Source organism: Oreochromis aureus, linkage group 3 (assembly GCF_013358895.1).
Source record: "Oreochromis aureus strain Israel breed Guangdong linkage group 3, ZZ_aureus, whole genome shotgun sequence".
NCBI classification, from domain to species: domain Eukaryota; kingdom Metazoa; phylum Chordata; class Actinopteri; order Cichliformes; family Cichlidae; genus Oreochromis; species Oreochromis aureus.
The window spans coordinates 68,827,042-68,837,259 of NC_052944.1; the positions used below are offsets into that span (position 1 = coordinate 68,827,042).

A 10,218-nucleotide genomic window follows, 5' to 3' on the forward strand; every position below is an offset into this window, starting at 1 on the left:
GACGCCGCTGCAGGTGATGGTGATGGCTGGATGGGCTCCTCGGTCCCCCCAGCGAAAGCAGCAGGCTGAAGCGGTTCCCGAGCCCCCTCAGCGGAAGCTGCTGATGATGGCGAAGGCTGGATGGGCCCCTCGGTCCCCCCAGCGAAAACAGGCCCAAAACCAGTAGGCATGTGGGCCTCTGGCACACACGAAACAAAACCAGTAGGCACGTGGGCCTCTGGCACACACGAAACAAAACCAGTAGGCTCGTGGGCCTCTGGCACACACGAAACAAAACCAGCAGGCTCGTGGGCCTCTGGCACACATAAAGAGGGCTGCAGCTGCGCAGAGCACTGACCCTGCTCAGGCAGTGACAGCCGGGCGCAGTCCCTAGCTGACAACTTGGCCTCCAGGGGTCCAGAGTTAGCTGAGGGTTGTAACCCAGCCTCTGGGGAAGCCCTGGAGCGAGTAACAGTCTCTAATGTTGTCAGCGGTAGAGGAACAGGTCCATTGTGACACAGTTTGTCTCCCTGCTCAGAAACAGCGGTGGAAAAACAGTCCGTTAAGGGGTGTATGGGCATAGCTTCGTGTAGAGGGGCGAGTGAAAATTGTGACTGAACCACGGACTGAAATGTGGGTTGTAGTGATGCTAGTGGTGACGTTAGCTGAATGGCTGGCAGAACAGGTAATTGTGCTCCTAGGGAGGCTAATGGCCGTGCTACAGACTGGGGAGCTAATGGCTGAACACAAAACTGAGCTGTAGAGTGCTAAAGTCCAGGCTCGGATGGAGAGGCAGAGACACAGTCTTTAGGTTTAACAGAAGGTTTACAGACACCCACTTGGGAAGGGTCCATTACCACAAAGGTAGGTAATCTACACAGACTGTCTGTCATCCCACTCTGAATAGCCCCAGAAAACAAAGTCCCAGAATCTGGGGAAGTCAAAGCATCCTGCTCACTCACCGCATCCGGCTGCTCGAAAGTGAATGTAGACGGGGAATGAAGTCCTAAATCCAAAAGAAGAAATTCCTGCTCCCATGGATATAGCGAGCCCAAAAGCCATGGGAGACCGGTCACCAGACGCTGTAGCCGCCTCTCTATAGCGCGCTGGGACTTGTCATCCTGGCTTTCCAGCCACAGGTCGATGAGCTCTTGTGTGGCATCGATGAGGTTCTCCCGTAGTTCTGTAGACGGGTTAAGTGCTGCTGGGTCCATCTTGTGGTCGCGTCGTACTGTCACGGCTCGGGGCAGCGGCCGTGTGAGGTGAGGAAGGAGGACTCAAATGCAGCACTTATTCAGATGCGAGGGTGGTTTATTAAGGATACTGAACATAAAGTGGGGATGGCAAAACAGAACTAAGGATGAACTAAACTGGGAGAAACTAAACCAAGAAGTAGCAAACCTGAACATGGAGGGAGGACAGCAGGGAGAGGATGAACACAGCTGGAACTAATGAACCTAATGAGACACAAATCTACAAAGTAAAACAGGAAACACACAGCCTGTTTTACCACACAAGACTCGGGGACCCGAACAGCGCACAGAGGGAAGACACAGGTAGGGATGATGGAGACACAAAGAACAAATACAAAACAGAATAGACTAGAAACTAATAATAGTAACACAAAGCGCTGGGTCACCGACCCAGGACCATGACAAAAAGATACTATGAGCTGGCTTCAAACTGACAGACAGGAAAAGATGTGCAGCATGGAGAAGATGTGTTGGGCTTTTCCTACATTGTCTTTGCCCAGAATTGATGAGACTGTGTGTCAGAGTTTCAAAATTGCAGCTGCAGGAAGAAACACATGAGCCCATGTTAGTTTTCAGAGCCTACAGCCTCATTTTACAGTGTCTATTAAACTGACTGGCTTGGACTTTACATAGTGTGTAAAAAGGGAAGCTCTTATTTTTGTAAATAAATATGAATAAATATTGTTCATATCTCCAAAAGTTGAATCTGTTCATCTGGACGTAGCGTTTTAAGTGGAAGAAACATTTCGTCACTCATCCAAGTGACTTCTTCAGTCTCAGCTGACTGCAGGTTTCCCCAATCTTATAAACAGTACATTTGCATAATGACTGAAACCAGCTCACTGAGGGAACAACGGACGTCAGTCCTGTCAGGGTCCTGGGACTGAGCGACCTAGGGACCCTGAGCAGTTTTGGACTTATATTATAATATATGTATTTTGTATTGCTGTCCCTCGTTCTCCCTATATATGTGTGTGTGTATGTGGGTGTGGCCCTGGCAGGTGATTGGCCACACCTGAAGACCATGTCACACCTGCAGCTGATCAGGCCTCGTCGGAGGAGCTACTTGAGAGTGTGGTGGAGCTCTCTCCGACGCGGGATCATTGCGTGACTTGACGTTAGTCTCCCGGCCAGTCAGTACGATTGTCCTCCCGCATTGTGTGTGTGTCTTATGGCTGTCTGTTTGTCATATCCCCAGGAGAAGCAGGGAGACAAGAGGACGAGCGAGCACGGGGTGCTCAGACACCAAGGAGCGGGGAGAGGGACACTGACACTGGGAGAAGGACACGTCACGGGAGTCGGGAGTGCACAGAGGATTTACTGTTATTTTCCTTACAACTGTAAATAAACGCACTGTTTACACACAGAGCACCGCACCTGGGTCCTCCTTCCTCACACCCCCCCACGGTCTGCCAGCCAGACCGTGACAGTTCCTTAATCTTAATTATGCAAATTGTCATGAACATTGATCAACATCACTGACCAAAACCCACTGATCAAAGACCACTGATTAATGACCATGAGTACTATTCACAGAGAGTTGGGGAATGGCTGCAATCACAGCGTTGTAAGATGGTGACAGATGTACCCTTAGGCCCCCTCCTCTATTCAGAGATGGGCTTTCCCTTTTCATGTAAATGGCCTCCTTGACTCCGCGCACAGGGCGAGGGCGAGCTGTGTGCTGAGCAGAACAGCAGCTTTTATATTCCCGTCTGCACACAGGGCAGACTTGTTGTAGACAGGGCTGGACTGGCCATCGGGCTTGCCGGGTATTTGCCAGGTAGGCCGCTCGTGATTTTTCGTTTTTATGGGCCAATGGGGTTTTATTGCTTTTCTTTTTTTTTAATGGTATAAACGAATGGTGGTGGATTGGCCAGTTGGTCATGATCAGTGTTGGGCAAGTTACTTTGAAAAAGTAATTCAATTATAGTTACTAGTTACTTCTTCAAAAAAGTAACTGAGTTAGTAACTGAGTTACAATATTCTAAAAGTAATTAATTACTTGGAAAAGTAACTATTGCGTTACTTTAAAAAAAAAACAAAGAACGTTTAACCCCCTGGGGTCCAGGGTATAATTGGCCATTTTTTTACTACTCTTGATTTTCCCTCCACATTTTACCTTTAAAAACTATTTACTTTGCCTTGTTTGGTATCATTCTTTTTAGCACAACCTTGCGTGCCTGAATTTACAGTTATGTTCTCATTTTGTCATACTGTATAACCAGAATTGATCTAAAAATCAGACAAAAACCATAAAATCAGAGTAGAAAAAGTTATATTTTTACTGTAACAACCACAAACATCTTTAATGAATCATATTTCATAACTTTAAATGCAAATATTAATTGTCAATTTTAAAATCCTATGCACAAGTTTTGCAAACAACAAATTTATTTGCATCCATTTACCTTGATTTTTTAAATAACCATTTCAAACTATTTACAGAACAATCAGCTGTTCTTCAATAAGATGCCACACAAATTATTTGTGCCACTCCAAAAAAATCATTTCTGTCCACTATAAAGGAGAACATCACAGCCTGATACCTGCAGGTCTGACAGCAGCAGGTGTATCACTGCTGTTTCTACCTGGAGACAGCAGTCGCCTCATTGTTCTGACACACAACACAAAACTATCCACAACACTACACACTAACTACACAAGACAACACATTAACTACACACTCCAAACACGCTAAACGTCACAAATCTCACATCTCAAAACTCGCTCTCTTTTTCTGCTCCCTCTCTCTCGACGTCACTCCTAAAACTTCCCCTGTTTTGTTTAGTTTTTTTGCTCATAAGCAGAGAGTGCTTGCTAGCGCTAACGTGGCGAAACTATTGAGGAAAAAACGTCGCGTATATCTTGTTTATCACGACTCTGGTTTTACGTGGCCTATCGCCACAATTTAAAAACTGGTATATATCACCTTGTTGCTTTGTCTTTAAGTGGTCACGTGATTGACTTACCACGACTACTTTATTCTTCCTCAGTCAAACAGCAGCACTCGATTGTTTTGCCCCCTGAGCTCCAGGTGTTGTGCTAGACAGTGATCGTGATTAGCGTCCGCGGGAGCGCGCAGCTGCTTAAAGCTGTAGCGTCCAGATTACTTACAGCTACTTCCGTGCAGCTGATATAAGATGCGGTAAGCTGAACACAGCTTCAACCGTCTGTTTGTTGAAAAATAGTAACGGACCGCGTTTCCTTGTTAGTAACTGTAACGGCGTTGTAACGATAGGAATAGTAATTAGTTAGATTACTCGTTACTGAAAAAAGTAACGCCGTTAGTAACGCCGTTACTTGTAACGCCGTTATTCCCATCACTGGTCATGATCGACTCTGGGCTGGACCAATTACAACTGAGGAGGTCGAACTTTAAAGTTGAGGTGAAAAGGATTTGATTTGGAAGTGATTTGTCCCGTACTACTTCAGCTAGAAAGTTGTTAATTGAATCATGAAACTGATCAATGATCAGCTGATCGGCTTTTCTCTCTGCACCAGAAACAGGAAACCGGCGGAGGTTACGCTTAACAACAGCAATACGTTTAAGCTTGATCAGCTGTTGTTAGAATTTATTTAATATTAATTTTTAGTATCAGCTGATGTTTGCTGGAGCCACAGCTGTAAAGCTGCTGGTCATGATGTCTGTTTGGATATGTGGTGAGAGGGAAACATGAAGATGAAACCAGGAGATGTCCTTACTGAATCATCAGAGCTGAACAGGTGATGGAGAAACAGGTTTACCTTTTAGGTGACATGAATGAGTTGAAGGGAAGTTATGAACTGTTTCTGAGAGACAAATAACACCAGGATCCTTTTTTTATGTAGCTGACAGTTACGTGCGCAGGGGCGGGTCCAGCAAAGTTTTGCATTAACAGGGAAAGGGGGCACAAAGAAATACTTTTCTTTCTTATTCTCATTTGAAATATCTAGCTTTTAATAAATAATTATCTGAATCTTGCAACCAAGGTTTTTATCTGAGGTAAAATGTATAGAAATCCATTATTGTATTCAGTAAATACAGTGGCTTGCAAAAGTATTCAACCCCCTTGAACTTTTCCACATTTTGTCACATTACAGCCACAAACATAAATCAATTTTATAGGAATTCTGCGTGAAAGACCAATACAAAGTGGTGTACACGTGAGAAGTGGAACAAAAATCATACATGATTCCAAACATTTTTTACAAATAAATAACTGTAAAGTGGGGTGTGCGTAATTATTCAGCCCCTTTGATCTGAGTGCAGTCAGTTGCCCATAGACATTGTCTGATGAGTGCTAATGACTAAATAGAGTGCACCTGTGTGCAATCTAATGTCAGTACAAATACAGCTGCTCTGTGACGACCTCAGAGGTTGTCTAAGAGAATATTGGGAGCAACAACACCATGAAGTCCAAAGAACACACCAGACAGGTCAGGGATAAAGGTATTGAGAAATTTAAAGCAGGCTTAGGCTACAAAAAGATTTCCCAAGCCTTGAACAACCCACGGAGCACTGTTCAAGCCATCATTCAGAAATGGAAGGAGTATGGCACAACTGTAAACCTACCAAGACAAGGCCGTCCACCTAAACTCACAGGCCGAACAAGGAGAGCGCTGATCAGAAATGCAGCCAAGAGGCCTGTCAATAGAATGTTAAATATAATGTCAGTATTATCTTTTAATTATATAGGTTTACTTATGGTAGAATGCTGCATGTAATCATTTGTGTTTAGAAGTATGTAGTTGATAGTATCCTGAAAGAATGTCTCATCCTAGGAAGCTTGTGTGATTCCAGAGTGTTCTGGTTTTCACACCCACATCCTGGGAGCATGGGAGAGGTCATACCTTCTTTTATTGTTTTATGGCAGGATAAACGTATCTATGCCTGTTTTACTCTAAGTGCATTTTGTTTAGATGAACTGCTGGACTTCCAGGCCAGCAGGGTTAGGAAGTCATTTTATGGAAACATACACACACACATACACACACCTAAACATTCACATTCCAATGTAAGGAACAAATACCCACTGATGTATAAATAAAGGCCAGGGCAGTTTCAGAGCGCGTGTCACAGAGCCATCACTCTGTGGATGCTCTGTGCTGCCCTTGTATGCAAGTAAAACTGTGTTTCTCCTCTCTGATTCTCAACTGAAGAAGTGTTTTAGAATAATTCTCTTGACAAGGCCCATGGTGACTCTGGACGAACTGCAGAGATCTACAGCTCAGGTGGGGGAATCTGTCCATAGGACAATTATTAGTCGTGCACTGCACAGAGGTGGCCTTTATGGAAGGGTGCTCTACCAAGTGCACACAGGAAAGTAGGGGATGTACCAGTTCCCTTAAGAGATTTGATTGGGCAATCCAGTGTCAGTGATTAAAAACAACTAATGAGCTGCTGTCAGTAAAAAGGATCGGTCCTTGTCTCCAGGATGTTTAATAGGTTTAGGTGCAAAGCGTTTAGATCAAGTAAAAGAATATGGATGCAGATCTCCAGTTAGGTTTAATTTATGATTGATTTCGTGACATTCACACACAGCAGGTTGACAGTGAAATAGGAAGGGGGAAAGATGTAAACAGTCGGATTTCTAACGGTGCTTGTAGGGTCAGTGTGATGCGCCCCTTCATGCAGCTTGTATAATCACATCGACAAAGGAAAAAAAAAAAGACATATCGGCCCACAAATGCACCAGCCCACTGTATGCAAGATTACCAGCACAGCGCTGGTTCACAGTAACTGCTGAGTGGGTGTGAATGACACTTGTTATAAAAGTGTTTTATAAGTGCTGCCAGGAGATGGCAGCACAAGAATTTTAGTTCACCCAACATGACACGATTGTGGAAATATAACTTTGGTGTCAGTGAGAGAGAGACACTGTTTTCTGTCTAAGCTGTGATGATTTAGTCTGAAAGGGGAAATAACACAGAGCGGAGAGGTCACTGGATCCATTCTGACCTGGCACGACCTCTGCAGCCGTCAGTGTCTTTATGTACTGCAGCCTTACAAGTAAACTAGGAAATGAATAACATAAAACATGTAAAACCTATATTTAGGATCATTTTATACATCTTTTTACAAAACCAAACGTGGTAAAAGTAGTACTACATCTTGGCTCTGTGCTCATTGCTCTACAACCACAGTTCAAATAACAAATAAGACAAAGACATACAATCCCACTCTGGGGGATTCCACTCGTTATAGTCAGGAAGAAAAACATAAATTAATGATATATTAGATAAATAAAATAATAAGAAAAATAGTGTATAAAATAAAAGAACCAAAATACTATACAAAAGTGAACTGCACGGTGTGCAAATGTTTGCTATTTACAGTAAAATACATTAGATGACGTTTATTTTTACAGGTATTTTTTGCAAATGTTTATTGAACAGTATGAGTGCTGATGAGATGAAGGACCTGCGATAGTGCTCCTACGCTGTGGCTCTAACAGTCTACTGCTGAAGGAGCTGCTCAAGGAATCCAGTTTCATAGGGGGTGAGAGACGTGCAGTTAGTTGGACATTAGTTTGGCTAAGACCTTCCTCTCCCCCACCTCCTTTATGGAGTCTAGAGGACAGGCTAGGATAGAAAGTGCTACCCTAGTGACTAATCTCTACCTATAAAGGTTGGAGACTAAATTGTTTTCCTAAGTCATGTGACCCTGACCTCTGACCTTTAAACTTGAAGTATTACATACTAAAACTTGTTATTTTATTATCCATATCCATTTAACTGGATCAGAATTGGCTGACATCTTTTGCTTATATAAGCTGTAAATACTTACTGTGATAGCATTTCCATGACTTGGGGGAGTGCCTGAGAGGGATAGGTTAATGTTAAAAGTAAGTCATCAGCAAATAATGCTAATTTCTGTTCCCCTCCTGGCGTTCTTACTCCTGTTATATCCTGTCTCTGCCTGATCCACTGACTTAATGGTTCTATGAACAAAGCAAAAAGCAGCGGTGAAATGCAGCAACCCTGTCGTGTCCCTCGCTCCAATATAAATGATTCAGTGAGGTCCCCATTGATTTTAATTTTAGCTGTTGGTTTGTTGTATAGCCCAGAGATAATATCAATTATAGATTTATCAAAATTAAACTGCAGATTCCTTTCCAGACTCTCTTCCCAGCCCGGCTTAAGGTAATATATACTGACAAAACAAAAACTTACAACACCGTAGCTGAAGCCACCGAAGATATGGCCAGTAGAGCTTATGCTGTAAAGGTCGTGAAATCACCTGAAACCCTCCTGGAGCAACTGAAACAGCTAACATGGAGTAAGGTGGGCAGAGAACCAACGAGTACAGCGGCGAGCAAGAAACTCAATCCTGGCTATAAAGAAAAACTCAGAGCCTTTAGGAGGATGACACCTTCTTCCTCGGGAAATTGAGGTTTATTTACTTTCCCTCTTTCTACATTTAAGTTTACTATTTGTTATACAATACATAGATAAATAGGTTCTCTTATGAATGCTCTTTATGGCGAGGCCTAAACCTTTGAGAGCCTCCCTTCATAGACTGATGAGGAAGCTGTCCCTCGAGGTGAAGCAGGGTCCAGCTAAGGGACCTCTACCTTGGAAGCTAAGATTTTATTTTGATTTTTGTTTTCTTTTGATGAAACTTTTCTTCATAAGTTGTATGTTTAGTAATTATAAGGGTGTGCAGGCAGCAAACCAAACTCTGTATAATAGTCACAGAAAATACAATCTAGATGAGTGGCAGGTTAATAAAAATTTTGTCAATTAATATCAATGGCTTACATAGTCCTGTGAAAAGGTGGAAAGCCTTATCCAAGTTTAAAAGGGATAAAGCCCAAATTGTTCTGATGCAAGAAACACATCTAGCTGACAAAGATCATGCAAAACTTAATAAATTAGGTTTCAAACACGTCTTCTATTCCTCCCATAGTTCTGGGAGGCAAAGAGGGGTGGCAATTTTGATATCCTCAGCTTTGAAATATGAACATATTTCGGAACATAAAGATAAGGAAGGCAGATATATATTGATAACGGGTAAAATCCAGGGTATAATGATTACCGTCTTAAATGTGTATATCCCCCCAGGCAGTGATTGGTCCTTATATAGGCAGATTTTGAATTTGGCAACAATAAGGAGTCAGGGAATTTTCATTTGCGGTGGTGACTTTAACGTCACATTAAACGCCAAACTAGACTCTTCAAATGGAAAAGGCGATCAGAGGAGTATTGGAAGAAGAATGGTGCACTTTATGGACGATTTTGGACTACTAGATGTGTGGAGAGATTTTCACCCAAATGATAGAAAATATACCCACTTCTCAATTCCACACAATGTATATTCTAGGCTAGATTATATCGTCATGTTTAAGAAAGATCTATTTAGAATTAAAAGCTGTGAAATAGGAGCTTGTACCATCTCAGATCATAACCCAGTTTATCTTGAGATCTGCCTGAATAGCAACAAAAGATCAACCTTATGGAGGCTGAATACAAACATTTTAAACTATTTAAATATTAAAGAGAGTTTAAAAGAGGAAATAGAAACCTATTTAGAGTATAATGAAAATGATGAGGTATCTCCAGGAATATTATGGGATGCATTGAAGGCAGTGATTAGAGGAAAAATAATCAGTATATCCTCTTACCTGAAAAAATCAAACTGGGAAAACCGTTGTCAATTAGAAGACAAATTGTTAGAGCTACAACATCTACATTCTGGGACGTTGGATGATGACATTAAATGTGATATAATACAACTTAAGAAAGAAATAGATTATTTAAATACGATGGATATACAAAAGAAAATCGTCTTTATTAAACAACAGCAATGCGAGGTAGGGAGGAAATCTCTAAGACTTCTGTCTCTTAAACTTAGGAAACAACAAGCAGAGAGGACTATATATAGAATAAAGAACCCTTTTAATGGACAAATAGAAACCGAACTGGGGAAAATTAAACTATGCTTCCAGAATTACTACAGAAAACTTTACTCCCAACCCTCTAAAGATAACAACCCTAATGTCAATAC

At 42.2% G+C, this 10,218-nt stretch overlaps 1 long non-coding RNA gene across 1 annotated transcript; it reads left to right on the forward strand.

Moving 5' to 3' along the window:
• The first annotated feature begins 773 nt into the window (after positions 1–773).
• On the forward strand, positions 774–2,663 carry LOC120437430. Its single transcript, XR_005611122.1, has 3 exons — positions 774–1,535; positions 2,234–2,349; positions 2,431–2,663. It is a non-coding gene; the product is annotated as an uncharacterized LOC120437430 (long non-coding RNA).
• Positions 2,664–10,218: the final 7,555 nt, after the last annotated feature.